We start from the raw sequence: 17,883 nt of genomic DNA, 5'->3' as shown, positions 1-17,883 counted from the left end.
CAAAAACTTTCCACAAATATTATATGCACATGATGTGAGGAAGGAAGTTATCCAACTGTTTCCGCAGGCGCGCGGGCTGTATACCATAACTGAGAGTGCTAGAGCTCTCAGAGCCAATCTTTGTCAGCTGCCCTGTCCCTGCAGTTTCCGGTGTCTCTCTCTGCCCTGCCTCTGTCGCTCCTCCTATAGATTTATGTGCGCAACATGAAACTGTTACCACAGTACTTAAGATGGCAAATATGTCCACTATCTCCAAGAATTTCCTTTTGTCTCCTATGCCTAGTAATCCAACTCTAAGGAGCGGCAGCTTTTGAAAGAATTCCATTTATCTATTGCTTCTGTACCTCACTATTAAGTGTCCCAAAGTTGGTTTTGTTTTTTCTGTATAGTAATGTCATCAATCTTGTTTTGTGGCTGTGAAAATTGTTGTGTGCAGAGGTTAAACAAATTACCCAAGGTCACAAAGCAGATGAGTGAGATCTGGGAACAGATCCAACTCCAAACTGCAGGGTTGACATATTGCCTTCCATTGCTTCCCACAGCTGCAGGCGGGCCGCTCCCTCCCACTGCACGAAGTAAAAGATAGCTGTTTCAACTTGTGTTCCTAAGTTGAAGTCAATGGAGTTTCACTGTAATTGCTAGAATATTATCTTGGTTGAAAAATATGAATAATGAATAGAGGTGAAACGGATCAATCCCAAGTCAGTACTGATGAATCATCCTTCTCTTTAACTGCTTACTCTCCTGAAACTGCTTACAAATGTGCAATACTTCCCCCATGTTTGCATGAAGACACCAGCTGACGACCAACATTTTAGACCAAGTATTCCTTTGATATTTGCATAACTGCATAATAATTGCATGTAGCACAATATGTGGGTAAATAAAGGCTATTTTCAAATAGTGAAAATAATCAAGTACATAAACTTGCTGTTTTGAATTTTTCTGTACAAAGCACAGATGTTCTCTAACAAATCTGTGTATAATGGATCAGCCAGTGTTAATCCTCTGGAAGCCAAATGAGTTCATTTACCTTCTAGCTTCGGCACCTAAGGAACCATAATGTTCTGTGGGCCACAGAGTCAGTCAGTAGGCCTCCTACTTCACGGAGATTGGTCCCTGGGCCAGATGTTTCTCTCTTGGTCGCCCCAGATACCTGTGAGCACACAAGTCAAGTCCTTTAGTGTGTAGTTTCTTTGAGTCTCATCAGCTCTTGTGAGTCCTCCCTTACCTGATCATACCTTCAGACACAGCTAAAGGCCTAGTGTTGTGTGTGTGTGTGTGTGTGTGTGTGTGTGTGTGTGTTTGGCCTCAGTTTCATGCTCTGTTCTAATTCACATGAAGTGAATGCTGCCTCCTCAGCCTGCCACAGCAGGTAGCCCTCAACTAATAAAGAGATGGTCCTAAGGAAATACAATTAAAAGATAGTTACAACACTTCCAGGGCTGCTCCACAGAACAAATTTTCTGATATTTTAACAGGCTTGCCCAATGAACAAAAAACTTTCCCACACTGCTTATATGACTTTATCCCAGCATGAATAGTCCTATCACATGAGGGGCTCACGCTTGAAGGACTTTCCATGTACCTTGTATTCAAAGGATCTTTTCATTTTATGAACAACTTTATTGTTATTAATATTGCTGACAAAAGGAAAATCATTTTCATAGTCTTTACATTCACATTTGCACTGCGCCAGCTATAACATTATTGATAAAATTAAGATTGGTCGTTTGGGTAAAAGGTTGGTGGCAGAGCTCTGTTAAAAGGTCGAGTTTGTTGTAGATATGTAATCTATGTGGAGAAACTTTTACTTCTAAGCATGGATATGTGTAGTTCAATCTCAGTTAAATATAAATAAAAATGGAAATAGACTTTAAATGGACAACAAAATAATGCTGTGTCTTGTGATTTGAATGCTTGAATAATTCAAGTTCTGTGGTGTAACTAATGCAGTGCTCAGTTCAAAACTCACCTTCTTTCTTGACTTATGTCTTCTTTTCATCATGTGACCTGTGTAATTGGGAAGAACTTCATTAAAGATTATTCTATGTTGAAAAACAAAACCAAAAAAAAAAATGAAACAAAACAATAACATCAAAAACCAAAACCAAAACAAAAACAACTACAACAAAAAGACATTACAACAGACCTCCAACCCCATCACACTTCTAATAGCACATGTCACCGATGTGGTTTATTTCACTTACTGGAAAATAAATAAGTCTTCATTAATTCTGAGGATGTATGACAGTAATAAAGCTCGTGTTTACAAGTGTTTGTGCAAATCAACCTCTTGATGTTTATGCTTTTATACTTTTATTTCAAATTTAATAACTCTGAATATGTTTCACTCAAGTATCCCAGGTTTGCCCCACTCTCACTAATAAATGACGCATCTGCAGAAAGTATCTGCCCCAGGGGAGGGTGCGCTGCGAGCGTTCGTTTTCACTTGACTTGGAGTCAGTGGTTTTCATCTTCTGCAATGCATTTTTAAAGGCCTGAGAAAAGGAGCATAAAGCCTGGTTAGTGTTAATGAGATGAGCCTCGTGCAAAATTCAGAACTCTCGAGGCCGTGGGGCAGATGGAGAAGCACCACTCCCGGAGCCCGCTGGGCACAGGCTTGCTGTGCTCCCCCAGGTCCATGTTTAGCATAATAGCAGCAACCTGGAGCTTGGAACTCATGCTACAAGTTAACATTTAAGTCCTTTACTTACCAAATTACATTAGATGTCCTCCTTAGTTATTTTGTGCCTCAGTTAACTTATTAAAATGGAAATATAATTTGCAATGGGGTACATATGGCATATTTAAAATAACATGTATAACAGGATTTTTTTTTAAAACCAACCACTTTTGTTGCATATTTTCCCACTAAATCCAACATTTCTATAGTAAAGATTGAGGTTTCTCTCACTAATGTAGAATTCTTCCTAAGAAGCCCATTTGTCCCATGCAGTAATAAAGTGAATGTCAGTTTTTCTTATCGACTGAAAGGTGACCACGGGGCTTAAGTTCTGGTATGAAATGTGGTGAGACAGGACATGCAGAATGCTTAGGAAAGGCTCTTAACTGGAAATAATCACTAGAAAAATGTTTAGTGATCAGGGACTATGTCCAAATATTTATATAAGAAAGACAAACTATTTTGAAATTCGAGAGGCCAACTAAATTATTACAGAAACAAAGCAATTTGAAGGACAAATTTTAATGAGAATTTTTCATCCCAGAGTCTTGAAAAAAACTTTATCCTTCTTGAATTTTTATAGGCATATCATAGGTTAGAATAAAGAACAACATTTTAAGAATAAATTCACTAGGTGATCTTGTAGAAACACTGCTAACCCTTACATAATTGAATAAAAGACAAACAACATGCTTGGATTTCTCTTGCACATGCTAAAGTGCATGCCTAATGGCAAGTAAGTTATTTAGTTATGTTATGGTAATAACATAACAACAACGTGGTGATAAACACCAGTCTCCACATGGCGGTAAACATCGGTCATTACAGTACTCAGAATGAGGACCCTGTGTTGAGACCAGACAGGTTACATAAGTAAAGTCAGTGTCAAAACAGATAAGTCAATTATTATTTAAAAAGAAGCCTACACTATGTAATATAGAATAGAGACCATCTTAATTATAAGCAATGAAGATTTTTCTATCAGATAATGAGCTCAAAAATCCACCCTTTGGGCCATAAAGTTTGCTTACTGAGTAAAGATGCTTGCTTCCCAGCTTGGTGAGCTGAGTTCTATGCCCAGGAAGAAGGAAAGAACCCTTTCACGTTGTCCTCTGACTTCCACATTGATAAGTAACATGTGACCCTACCCCCAATATGAATAAAATTAAAATAATAATAATAAATATGGAACTTCACAAATAATTTCCTTGTCACCTCAAAAGATTTTAGCGTAACACAGGCAATTCTAGTTAATTGAGAATTATTTATGTTTTGCTAAAAACAAATAAGTCTGAGACCTGTTGGTGGATAATAGGACCAGTCCGAACTTAGGAATGGAGTTCCTTGGGAACATAGAGGCTCACTGAAGAGAATTAGCATATCTGGGAAAGCTCTAGAGGAGCGACTGAGGGGATATGTGTGGCCATCCCTGATACAGGATGAAGCCGATGAGCTTGTGATGCATGGAGAGTGGAAATGCAGCTGCCACGGGAAGGATGCACCATGTGAAGACAGGACCTCCACCGTCAGATGGAGATGCTTTGTCCCTGGACCTTGGATTATAATATCTGAAAACCTAGGAGAGCAGGTAAGGACAAGGTGCTGACCTATAGAGAAAGACATACATCCTATAGAGTAAAACTCAGTCATACATAATAAATAAGATACAAAAAAAATAATAACTTAACCTAGGCTATAACTTAACAAGATCTTAAGTTCCCAATTTTTGGCAGACATCAGTATTACAAACTACATTAAGCATTATTGTACAGCATAATGCTGTAATCATTGGTATCTTAAATTTCCAACATTCTCAAGGCTTTGTTAAACATCCTTCACTAAAGCAGATGACTGCAAAAGCCACAGTTTAAGCCAGTGATTCCAAGCACAGCCACATGGCCTGTACAGCATGGGCTTGCAGGAACAGCTTTTGTGCTAAGGGGTGTGTGCTTAGTGATGTTGGCAAAGACTCTAGAGCCCAAGCCACACCACTTTTCCTATGAAGACATTCAGAAATACAAATAAATTTGTAAGCCTATAGATGACTTATACTATAAGTTTCATTGTGGAAGACAAGTACACGTATTTATTGTCTTCAAGAGGACAGACAATTCATTTTTTGTCTCCTTTTTTAAACACACAGTTGTAATCTCTATTAGAAAATTAGAGAGTTGCAAGATTAGTCCTGGCTAAGTTAGTCAAGCTCTGCAAAGAAGCAGCAAGAAGGTCCCTGATGTGGAGGGCATTGTGGAGCCCCGCCTTCTCTCTGCTGTGGCCTCCTTGCTTCTTTCATAAAGAATAATGTAGAGAAAGTGCAAGGAAGGCCCATTCTTGTTTGTACTGTACAAGGTTCTATTTACTGCTTTCGTTATTACCGAGGGATTACTATGTGTCTTACATGATACTTTTTTCTAATAACTATAATTATTTAAATGTTGACAACATAAGTCTTCCTCCATATCTAAACACCTGAGGAGAAATAAAGTTTTTCTTTGTTTTTGAAAAAAGATATGCTAACCACCGAAAAGTCCTGTATGCCCTCGAATTTTTGATAATGTGTTTTGTCCATGGGAAGGTCTTTTGTTATATGCAAAACTTCAAAAAGCACATTACTTACATTCACTCCCAAAGGATGCAATTTGCTAGTTGAATAAGTGATTAATCAGAACACACATCCCCAAAAGGAGCAAGCTATGGGGAAAGTCACATAAGAATGAAAGTCTTATTTGAAATATTTGTTTTAGCTAATAAGTAGATGAATTTTTCTTATAAACATGTGGGAAGGGGAGAGATGTAGTTGCTTCTTTATGTACTCACTGGTGAGCACAGAAAATGCCAAGCCCAAGGTCAGACATTAAGACATAGGTTATACTCTGTAAAACACATATCAAAACAAAGAATAATAAATGTAAAAAAGTGATTTTTAAGACAGAAACTGAGCTGGACAGGTGGAAGGGAAATAAGAAAGTTCAGGGCCAGCAGAATAACCAAAACTTATTGTATACATATATCTGAAATTGTCAGTGAACAATATTTATTAATGAAAGATTGCTAATGTTTATGTAGTCAGTGTAGATATGAAGCATTGTATGTCTTATAAATCACCATAGAAACCAAACAAAGAAAATGTCCATACAGGGTACTAGAGATAGAAAGAAACAGTACAGATAAACAGTATTGAACACTGTGATGTGCTCCTTAGATTGAACATTTCACTTACATTCAGAAGCAAAAAGAAACCAAAGTCCACTGAAGCACACACATATTGAAAAACTGCACTATTCTAAAGATTTAAATAAGTATGACATACAAATTAATGAAAATGTAAAATATAAAAGATAAACTCATAAAAAGATCCAAGTGGAGGAAAAGCAAAGCTGTGGTGGAAACTGAAATACAGTGCCTAGCTGAGCTCGTAACTGGAAGAAGAGGAAGCATTCGTGCACAGACATGGATGGCAGAGCGAAACAGGCTGTAGCAGAAGCAAACAAACACCATGGAGAAACATGGATGGCAGAGCGAACCAGGCTGTAGCAGAAGCAAAGAAACACCATGCACAGACATGGATGGCAGAGCAAAACAGGCTGTAGCAGAAGCAAACAAACACCATGCAGAGACATGGATGGCAGAGTGAAACAGGCTGTAGCAGAAGCAAAGAAACACCATGCACAGACATGGATGGCAGAGCGAAACGGGCTGTAGCAGAAGCAAAGAAACACCATGCACAGACATGGATGGCAGAGCAAAACAGGCTGTAGCAGAAGCAAACAAATACCATGCAGAGACATGGATGGCAGAGCGAAACAGGCTGTAGCAGAAGCAAAGAAACACCATGCACAGACATGGATGGCAGAGCGAAACGGGCTGTAGCAGAAGCAAAGAAACACCATGCACAGACATGGATGGCAGAGCAAAACAGGCTGTAGCAGAAGCAAACAAACACCATGCAGAGACATGGATGGCAGAGCGAAACAGGCTGTAGCAGAAGCAAAGAAACACCATGCAGAGACAGACGGAGACAGGCTGGGAAGCATCAAGTAACCATTTACAGACATTGTCATGATGTCAAATATTTAAGGAGAAATTACTTATATAAAATAAATAAGACATAGACAAAGATAGGTTTACTTGTTGAGAGTAAATTTTTTGACACCATTACCAGAAGGAATATAGAACAGGCCACATAAAAAATTTCAGTAAACTTTTCACTTGGGGGAAATCTGCAGGTCATACCTTGTAATAATGTTTTAATAAGTACAAAAAGCATTTACAACTTTTTGGAAATTAAAATTTTTCTCTAAGGAACTCTTATGAAAATGAAGTTGGAGATAAATGTTGGAGTTTCACTTTCAGATGATAATGAAGACTATTTCCTCTGAGTACCTATACACAAAGTGCATTTCTATGAAAAAAATGGAATGGATCACTTAAAGTGTGCCAACTGTGATATAAAGGCATCATTAAGGGTTAAAAACCAAAGAGCTAGAAAACTGATTGGGAAATCAGAATGAAATACATAGTTTTCTCTACAGAATAAATCCAAATAGAGAGTTTTCCCAGGAGACCCATCTTGGGCTCAGGCAAGGAGGAGGGGAGTATAAATGAATTTACTGAGCAGAGTGGAAATAAAAAATGCTAATAAGCTAAGGTGGAACTCACCAACAACATCAGAAAAATGTCCTGTGGATAAAGGTAAAAGACAAGGAAGCATGTGTGTGTGTGTGTTGGCTGGTGCAAACAGTGATCAAACAGATAACACAAACATTTCTGCCACAAAAGTATAACCACATTGGTTTGGAGTTCAGATTACAGTACTTGTGTTGATTTAGCAAACAAAATATGACATGCATTGAATTCTTCAGTAAAATGAAACAGAAAGGAGACATTAAAAACAGCAGTGTAAAATAACATCATAAATTCTGTAGGCAGAAAACCAGAAATACTCTAAAGAAGGCTAGAAGAGAGCTAATATCCAAAATATATAAAGAACTTAAGATATTACATATGAAAATCCAAATAACTAAATTAAAAAGCGGGATACAGAATGAAAAAGAGAATCACCAACAAAGGATTCTCCAATGACCCCAAAAATCAAATGTTTAATGTCCGTAGTCATCAGGGAAATGCAAATCAACATGACTCTGAGATTCCACCTTACACCCATCAGAATGGGTAGGATCAAAAACTCAAGGGACAGCAGATTCCCCCAAGGTTGTGGAGGAAGAGGAATACTCCTCCATTGCTGGTGAGAGTGTAAACTTGTACCACCACTCTGGAAAACAATCTGGCCAGTTTCTCAGAAAATTGAGAATACTTCTGTCTTAAGAGACAGCTATACCACTCCTGGGCATATACCCAAAAGATGCTCCACCTTACTACAAGGACACATGCTCCACTGTGTTCATATCAGCTTTATTTGTAATAGCCAGAAACTGGATACAACTTAGATGAACCTCAACTGAAGAATGGATAAAGAAAATGTGGTTTATTTACACAGTGGAATACTACTCAACTATTAAGATTTGCAGGCAAATGGATAAAATTGAAAATATCATCCTGAGTGAGGTAATCCAGACCCAAAAAGGATATTCATGGTGTGTATTCACTTATAAGTGAATATTAGCCATAAAGTATAGATAACTATGTTGTTATCCACAGACCACAATAAGCCAAATAGCAAGGCCCAAGGGAGCAGGTTTGCATCTTTCTCAAAAGGGAAATGACATAGGTATCAGAGGTGGATGGAAGGGAACTTACTGGGAAAGGGGATGAGAAGGGAAGTATATGGGGTGGGGGAATCATATGTAGGGTGAGCGGGCAAGACAGAAAGGGAATTTGCCAGGGGGTTAATCTCTAAGATGTAGCAGAGAGCTAGAACAAAGGTGGGGCCAGTGTATCTATGGGGGAGACGCTAGCTAAGACTCCTAGCAATGGGAGATAGGATCATGAACTGTCCATTGCTGTAGCCAGGTAGGACTCTCAGTGGAGGGATAACATAATCCACCCACAACACTTTCCACCCAAAATGTATCCTGCTTCCAAGTCATGCAGGGACAAAAATAGAGCAGAGACTGAGGCAATGGCCAACAAAGGAATGGCCCAACTTGAGACCCATCCTGTGGGCAAGCACCAGTCCCTGAAATTATAAATGATATTCTGTTATGCTTGCAGACAGGAGCCTAAAATAACTGTCCTCTGAGAGGCTCCACCCAGCAGACAATGGAAAGAGATGCTGAGATCCATTGCCAAACCTAGATGGAGCTCGGCAAGTCTTATGGGAGAGTTAGGTAAAGGAATGGAGGACCAGAAGAGGACATGATCTACACGGGAAGACCAACAGAGTCAACTAACCCAGACCCTTGGAAGCTCCCAGAGACTGGACAACCAACCAAAGAGCTAGGGCAGGCGGGACCTAGGCTACCTATACAAATATAGCAGATGTACAGCTTAATCCTCATGCGGGTTCCACAACAACTGACCCATCAACTGGAGTTGTCGGCCTTTCCGTGAATATGCTGCCTACCTGCGGATCCGGTTCCCCTAAGTAGGCAGCCATGTTTGGCCTCAGTGTGGAGAGGATGCTCCTAGTCCTTCAGCGACTTGATCTTTGGGGTGTGGGGGAAGGGGAGAATGATGTGATACCCAGAGGGGGCCCCCCTTTCTCAGAGAACAAGAGGGGAAATGGGGGGAGGTTCTGCGTGAAGGAGTATTGGGAAGAGAGGGGCAGATATTGGGATGGAAAGGAAATACATGAATAAATAAAATATTTTACAGAAAAAGTTTATGGATATAAATTCACAATCAAAACTAAAGTTCACAAAGAGATTAACCCTAGTAAATAAGAAAGATTGTGATAAAGATGATATCAGAAATTAGTATAATGTTCAGTACAGATAATGAATATTTGAAATCAAAGGAACACGTAATCAAAATGTATCAAATGTATGTGATCATGCTTCTCAAAGACAAAAATTAATAAAATGAAGAGAAACTACTTACAGATGAAGCTTAAGATTTTTACAGTTCATTAAAAGCATGGATCCTTGTCTCTGAGATTCATAAGTTATCCTTATACAAATAAAAATGAAAATGAAACCAATGCTTTAATACATCTTGGTTTTGCAACACACTACTAAAGTAAAGGGATATTTAAAAACCATAGAGAAATAAATTGCACACCAATAAAATCAGTAGTAATATGCTTATAGCACGGAGTGAAAAATAACCTGATGTTTTTACTACTCTTCATAAGTGAGCACAAATATTCCAAGTTCATGTAACAAACATGGAGGAGATATATACAATTGGAAATAATTGTTTTCCTACACAGAGTATGAAATACAATTAAATGAAGAATAAAAGAACTTTGTATGTAAACACTCAAATAAATATAAGCAAGAATATGGATCCACGTTTGTGATAAACATATAAAATGATGTTTATATTTTTTAAAGATTTATTTATTATATGTAAGTACACTGTAGATGTTGTCAGACACCTAAGAAGAGGATGTCAGATCTCTTTATGGATAGTTGTGAGCCACCATGTGGGTGCTGAGATTTGAACTCATGACCTTTGGAAGAACAGTCAGTGCTCTTACCCACTGAGCCATCTCTCTAGCCCTTGATGTTTATATTTTGAAATAAACTGCTGAGATATGAAATTCTACTCAGCAGAGGTGTGAAGTGTGGAATGAGACTCAGGGATAAGAGTTGCAAGCTCTCTTATTGCAAAAGCAGGTCCAGAAAAAAATTTCTGTTTTTGTTTATTTTTTTGTTTTGTCTTTTTATTGGATATTTTCTTTATTTACATTTTAAATGTTATCCCTTTTCCCAGTTTCCCACCTCTCCCGGAAACACAGTATCCTATCCTCTCTTACCCTGCTTCTGTGAGGGTGTTCCTCCACGCACCCCACCCTCCCTGCCCTCAATTCCCCTACTCAGGGGAACTGAGCATATGCAGCTGGAGCCATGTGTACTCCTTGGTTGATGGTTTAGTCCCTAGGAGCTCTGGAGGGTTCTGGTTGGTTGATATTGTTGTTCTTCCCATGAGGTTGCAAACCCCTTCATCTCCTTCAGTCCTTTCTCTAACTCCTCCATTGGGGACCCTGTGTTCAGTCCAGTGGTTGGCTGGGATAATCTGCCTCTGTATTTACAAGGCTCTGGCAGGGCCTCGCAGGAGACAGCCATAGCAGGCTTCTTTCATCAAGCATTTCTTGGCTCGGAGGTTAAGAGCACAGACTGCTCTTCCAGAGGTCCTGAGTTCAATTCCCAGCAACCACATGGTGACTCACAACTACTTGTAATGGGATCAGTTACCCTCTTGTGGTGTGTTTGAAAACAGCTGCAGTGTGCTCACATAAACTAAATATAGAAAGCACTTTGTAACTTGGCATTTTAATATTAATTTTTTCTGGTTTATTCTTTTTTATTATATATTTTCTTTGTTTACATTTCAAATGTTATTCCCATTCCTTGATTCCCCTCTGACAATCCCCATCCAATCTCTCCATCCCCTGCTCACCAAGCTACCCACTCCTGCTTCCCTAAACTGGCATTCCCCTACACTGGGGCATTGAGCCTTCACAAGACCAAGGGCCTCTCCTCTCATTGATGTCCAACAAGGCCATTCTATGCTACATATATGACTAGAGCCATAGGTCCCTACATGTATATTCTTTGTTTGGTGGTTTAGTCCCTGGGAACTCTGAGGGTACTGCTTGGTTCATATTGTTGTTCCTCCTATGGCACTGCAAACCCCTTCAGCTCCTTGGGTCCTTTCTGTAGCTCATCCATTGGGGACCCTGCACTCAGTTCAATGGTTGATTGAGAGCATTCACCTCTGTAATTGTCAGGCACTGGCAAAGCCTCTCGGGAGACAGCTATATCAGAGTCCTGTTAGCAAGCACTTCTTGGCATCCACAATAGTGTCTGGGTTTGGACTGGATCCCAAGGTGGGACAGTCTCTGGATGGCCTTTCCTCCAGTCTTTGCTCCAGACATTGGCTCTCAATTTGCTCCTATGAGTATTTTGTTCCTCTTTCTACAAAGGACTGAAGCACCTACCCTTTGGTCTTCCTTCTTCTTGAGCTTGGTCTGAAGTACTAGTTCTTTGTTGGGTTTTTGTGTGGTTTAGGTATCAAGGTAGTTGTGGCATCATAGAATGAATTGGTCAGTGTTCCTTCTGTTTCTATTTTGTTGAATACTTTGAAGGGTATTGGTATTAGGTCTTCCATAGAACTCTGCATTAAACCCATCTGGTCCTGGGCTTTTTTAGGTTGGGAGACTTTTAATGACTGCTTCTATTTCTTTAGGGGATATGGGATTGTTTAGATTGGTTATCTGATCCTGATTTAACTTTGGTACCTGTCTAGAAAATTGTCCATTTCATCCAGATTTTCCAGTTGTGTTATGTATAGGCCTTTGTAGTAGGATTTGGTGATTTTTTTGGATTTCTTTGGTTTCTGTTGTTATATCTCCCTTTTCATTTCTGGTTTTGTTAATTTGGATACTTCCTCTGTGTGCTCTGGTTAGTCTGGCTAAGGGTTTATCTATCTTGTTGATCTTCTCAAAGATCCAGCTCTGGTGTTGGTTGATTCTCTGTATATTTCTTTTTGTTTCTACTTGATTGATTTCATCCCTGAGTTTGATGATATCCTGCCTTCTACTCCTCTACAGTGTATTTGCTTCTTTTTGTTTTAGAGCTATCAGATGTGCTGTTAAGCTGCTAGTGTATGCTCTCCCCAGTTTCATTTTGGAGGCACTCAGAGCTATGATTTTTTCTCTTATCACTGCTTTCATTGTGTCTGATAAGTTTGGGTATGTTGTGCCTTCATTTTCATTAAATTCTAAGAAGTCTTTCATTTCTTTCTTTGTTTCTTCCTTGACTAAGTTATCATTGAGTAGTGTTGTTCAGATTCCATGTGTATGTGGACTTTCTGTTGTTTTTGCTGCTATTGAAGACTATCCTTAGTCTGTGGTGATTTGATAGGATGCATGGGATTATTTCAATCTTCTTGTTGAAGACTGTTTTATGACCAAAGATATGATCAATTTTGGAGAAGGTACCATGAGATGCTAAGAAGAAGGTATATACTTTTGTTTTAGAATAAAATTTTCTGTGTATATATGTTAAATCCATTTGATTCATAACATTGGTTAGTTTCACTGTTTCCCTGTTTAGTTTTTGTTTCCAATACCTGTCCATTGATGAGAGTTGGGTATTGTAGTTTCCCACTATTATTGTGTGATGTGCAATGCATGCTTTGAGCTTTAGTAAAGTTTTTATGAATGTGGGTGTCCTTGCATTTGGATCACAGATGATCAGAATTGAGAGTTCTTTTTGTACATTTTTCCTTTGATGAGTATGAAGTGTCCTTCCTTATATTTTTGATAACTTTATGTTGAAAGTCAGTTTTACTCAATGTTATAATGGCTAGTCCCGATTGTTTTTGGAATCATTTGCTTGGAAAACTGGTTTCCAGTCTTTTACTTTGAGGTAGTGTCTATCTTTGTCACTGAGGTATGTTTCTTGTATGCAGCAAAATATTGGGTCCTGGTTATGTATCCAGCTACTTAGTCTATGGTTTGTTGTTGTTGTTGTGGAATTGATTCCATTGATAATAAGGAAAAGTGATTGTTGCTTCATCATTTTGTTGTTAGAGGTGGAATTATATTTATGTGGGTATCTTCATTTTCTTTTGTTAAAAGAAGATTATTTTCTTGCTTTTTCTAGGGGGTAGTTTCCCTCCTTGTGTTGGAGTTTTCCATTTATTATCGTTTGTAGGGCTGAATTTGTGTAACGATATTGAGTAATTTGGTTTTGTCAAGGAATATCTTGGTTTCTTCATCTATGGTAATTGAGAATTTTGCTGGATATGGTAGCCCGGGTTGGCATTTGTTTTCTCTTAGGGTCTTCTGGCTTTTTTAGTCTCTAAGGAGAAGTTTGGTGTAATTCTGATAGATCTCCATTTAATTGTTACTTGACCCTTTTCCCCTACTGCCTTTAATATTCTTTCTTTGTTTTGTGCATTTGGTGGTTTGATTATGTGGTGGGAGGAATTTCTTTCCTGGTGCAATCTATTTGGAGTTCAGTAGGCTTCTTGTATGTTCATGGGCATCTCTTTCTTTAGGTTAGGGAAGTTTTCTTCTATAATTTTGTTGAAGATATTTACTGGCCATTTAATTTGGGAGTCTTCACTGTCTTCTATACCTATTATCCTTAGGTTTGGTCTTCTCATTATGTCTTGAATTTCCTGGTTGTTTTGTGTAGGAGCTTTATGCATTTTGCATTTTTTTAACAGTTACTCATGAGGTTTATTGAGAGGGGAAAGGGCAAAGGTGGTGCTATAAAGAGAAGAGGGGAAAGAGAGAGAGAGAGAGAGAGAGAGAGAGAGAGAGAGAGAGAGAGAAGGAGAGAGATTCCTTGTATATATACACAGATGGTGATGCGGTTACAGGTAAAAGTGAACCCAATCAGTTCTGAGAATATGGAGGCCGTTTTCTTGGCAGCAGGCCATATTGTCGTCTGTGACATCACTGGTTTCAGAGAGTCCTGGCATCAACACTCCTCCTTCTAATTATTTTAAAGAGAAGAAAAAGAGGAGGGGGAAGTCAATGGTGAGAAGGAAATGAGGGCGCTGTGTCTCTTAAGCTATTTCCTGCTATGTAGGGGCATCATCAATTTTGGGATATAGTTGACTTTCACTATCAGGATCCACTTGGGAAATGTTCACATCAGTTACTTCTGTGGACAGAGGCTATTCTGTGGGCAGCGGCTGGTAATTCTGTAACAGGAACTGATTAATAATTTGGTTAGAAATTTTTTGTATTTCCATTGGAGGAAGGTAGAAACAAGACTAATGAGGCAGGGAGTGAATGACAACACCAGGAAGATGACTGGAAAAGGCGTTACAAATGGGAGTGTCCACTTCCATATAGGGTTTTCAAAAAGTCCCAGAACTGGAGGTCTCACAATCCCTAAAATTCTTCATGTCTGACTGTAGCTGCTGGATTTTATTTCTCACTATCCAGAAGTGGTAGAAACAGTATTCTGCTTGAAGGAACAGGCAAAGACCACTTTCTTTAGCTGTCAAGACATCTAGGCCCCATCAGTTTTGAAGCACCACGACTGCCAAAGAATCTGTTTCTGAATAGTAAGCACCGTTTCAGTCATTTCTTGAAGATTGCTTTTTGACTGTTGTGTCAGTGTTTTCTATGGTATCTTCTGCACCGGAGATTATCTCTTCTATCTCTTGTATTATGTTGGTGATGCTTGCATAAATGATTCCTTATCTCTTTCCTAGGTTTTCTGTCTGCAGGGTTGTTTCCCTTTGTGATTTGTTTATTGTTTCTACTTTCATTTTTAGATGCTGGATGGTTTTTCTCAATTCCTTCACCTGTTTGGTTGTGTTTTCCTGTGATTCTTTAAGGGATTGTTTTTTGTTTCTTCTTTAAGGGTTTCTACCTGTTTACCTGTGTTCTCTGTATTTCTTTAATGGAGTTATTTATGTTCTTCTTATAGTCCTCTATCAGCATCATGAGATGTGATTTTAAATCCAAATCTTGCTTTTCTGGTGTGTTGGGTTATCCAGGGTTTGCTGCTGAGGGAAAACTGGTTTCCAATGATACCAAGTAGCCTTGGTTTCTGTTGGTAAGGTTTTTAGGCTTGCCTTTTGTCATCTGGTTATCTCTGATGTTAGTTGGTCTTGCTGTCTCTAGTCGGAGCTTGTCCCTCTTGTGGGCCTGTAAGCCTGTGTCAGCACTTCTGGGAGACTAGCTATCTTCTGGTGAGACCTGTGTATAGAGTGCAGTGGAATAGCCCCAGCTCCTGGAAACGGAAAGGATCCTGTCCCAGCTGCTCCACTGTGTGCTGTGTGCTTCTGGCTGGTCCCACTTTGGAGAGTTATTGGAGAGAAAATGGTGACCTCATCTCTGGGTCCAGGAGTGATTGGACTCCTGGGAGACCAGCTCTCTCCTGGCTGGGTTTGCGTACAGAGGGCTGTGGAACAGTCTTAGCTCCCAGGTGCAGATGAGAAGCAGAAGAGCTAATATTAAATTTTTTAGGGTAGCCATACATGAAAATATAGAAATTATATCAATACCTTTTAAAAGTATAAGAATAAACCTCATAAAAAAGATGACAAAAAGTATTTACTGAACCAACCAGAATAAACCTCATTTCGATGATCTAATAAACTTAAGGCAAATAAATAAGATTAAAAGGGACTATTACTTAAAGACTAAGTACCCACTTAATCAAATAACCATACCTCCTTTGCCTATTGTCTCATGTGTAGTTGGCAATTTATGTGGTCTTGTTTATTTCCTCTTGTGTAGTTGGTCTTCTCAGTGAGTGAAAAAGTTATGCTTTACTTCTAATTGTAATCCTATATATTAAAGACTTATAAATATTTTGTCCTGAATATTTTTGTTTACCTTTTTAAATGTTTGTATTATCATCAAGGATTGGTGTAGACTTTTTTCTGCATGGAAATGAGGACAGCATTAGTCATGACACAGTATTCCTGAGCAGGTTAGCACACCTCCCATCTACAGTTGAGTGCAATGATGTGTTTGGTGAGCGAACAGGACCCTTTGAGGCATCTCCATGATAAGTGATTGCTGTGTTTGACTCTTATGGCTACAAAGATTCCGAAGCCCCTAAGGGGGTTGCTCTTTATACAAGGAGGGGGTCAAATGGACAATGAGATTTCAAGTCTTCAGTCTGTGAAGAAACATTTGAAAATCCAGATTATTTTTATGATAAATGTAAAGCTACCTGCCCCTTATATTTTTGAAGGTGTCTGGCAGTGTCTCCAAAAAGGCAGAAATAAAATGTATTTATATTGATTGCAGAAGGTAAATTCACAACCTCATTATCCTGTGTGAATGGGCAAAATCTATTAGGAAGAGTTGGGACCCTGATGTTCAAAGCAGTAGTGTTTGGGAGAGTGTAGACTGCTAGTGAATTTCTGAAGTTCTCCACATCTATATGAAGGTATAGTTTGTCCTTCTTTCCATGTCACAGGAGCTCAGCTTATGGAAGGCTCCTTAGCAACATTCCCTGGTATAATTGCCTTATAAGATGACTATTTATAAGATTTACACCGAACATAATAATCATTGTCAATTTTCAGAATGCTCTAGAAAGATATATATGAAATGACTAGAATAGAATGAAATTCTATTTCAAAATGAACTTTTAAATATATATGAACTTTTAGAGCAGAATACATTGGTTTAGGTGAACCTATTAGAAGGGTTGAATCTGATGTGCTACTTTCGTAGAAAGAAACGAACCTAACACACACATGAACACTTGTTCCTCGGTTGGTGGTTTGTGAAGTTATGAAAGCTTTCGGAAGTGACTCCTGCTGGAGCAAGTATGATACCAGGTGCAAGCATTGAATTATTTTTATTATTTAATTTTATGTGTATGGGTATTCTGTCTGCCTGTATATTCTATCATGTGTGTGTGTGTGTGTGTGTGTGTGTGTGTGGTGCCTGTAGAAGTTTGAAGAGGGTGTTACCCCTGGAACAAGAATTTAAAATTAAAATGATAGCACATTACCATGCAGGTGCCAGGAATTTGAACTGCATCCTTGATATAAGCAGCCAGTGTGTTTAAGTACGGAGATATTTCTCCAGCACCTCACTAAAGGATGAAGGTGATGAACCTTGAGATGTATGAGCTTGACACTTCCTTACCCTTTCACTAATGTCTGCATAGGAATGCACGTTCTTTCAGCTTCTTGCTGCTGCAGACATATTTGTCACTTCCTTTTGCATCTCCCCTGCCTCTGATACCATATGCCTAAGTAAACACTTCTTTATTTTAGAACATAATTGAAAAACAATCAATACAGAGAGGTACTCACATCCTAGAAATATTTAGATTCCAGCTACCAGTTGTCAATGGAAGAGGCCACCACTAATTGGGTCTTCCCAATCTTATTCCAAGATAATGCAATATTTATTTGCCAGAAACTAACTGGGGAAATTTGGTACTATGCTTATTGGGGTAGAAGCTTCAACTCATTGGGTTTTTTATTTGGGCTAATTATTCTCATGTATATAATATTAAAGTCAACTTACATGTTAGAAAAGAATTTCTTGATCTACATAATGAAGATTTTCAAGCTGTGAGTGAGAACTATAGAAAATGTGGTATATATACAATGGATCCTTGGATTCAGCC

The 17,883-nt window shown here is 38.7% G+C and overlaps 1 long non-coding RNA gene across 5 annotated transcripts in view; it reads left to right on the top strand.

Moving 5' to 3' along the window:
• LOC127683548 (uncharacterized) overlaps window positions 1-17,883 on the top strand; it is a 73,128-nt gene that overhangs the window by 29,555 nt on the left and 25,690 nt on the right. For 3 of the 5 annotated variants that reach the window (XR_007977576.1, XR_007977579.1, XR_007977575.1), the window contains exon 2: window positions 4,125-4,274. This is a non-coding gene — a long non-coding RNA (uncharacterized LOC127683548). Of the gene's footprint in view, window positions 1-4,124; window positions 4,275-8,857; window positions 9,338-16,973; window positions 17,081-17,883 lie in introns of those variants that run through there. The other 2 variants (XR_007977577.1, XR_007977578.1) reach the window with 2 other exon arrangements.

This window comes from Apodemus sylvaticus, chromosome 4 (assembly GCF_947179515.1).
Source record: "Apodemus sylvaticus chromosome 4, mApoSyl1.1, whole genome shotgun sequence".
In the NCBI taxonomy this organism is placed as follows: Eukaryota; Metazoa; Chordata; class Mammalia; order Rodentia; family Muridae; genus Apodemus; species Apodemus sylvaticus.
This window is presented reverse-complemented; position numbering and strand designations above follow the sequence as displayed.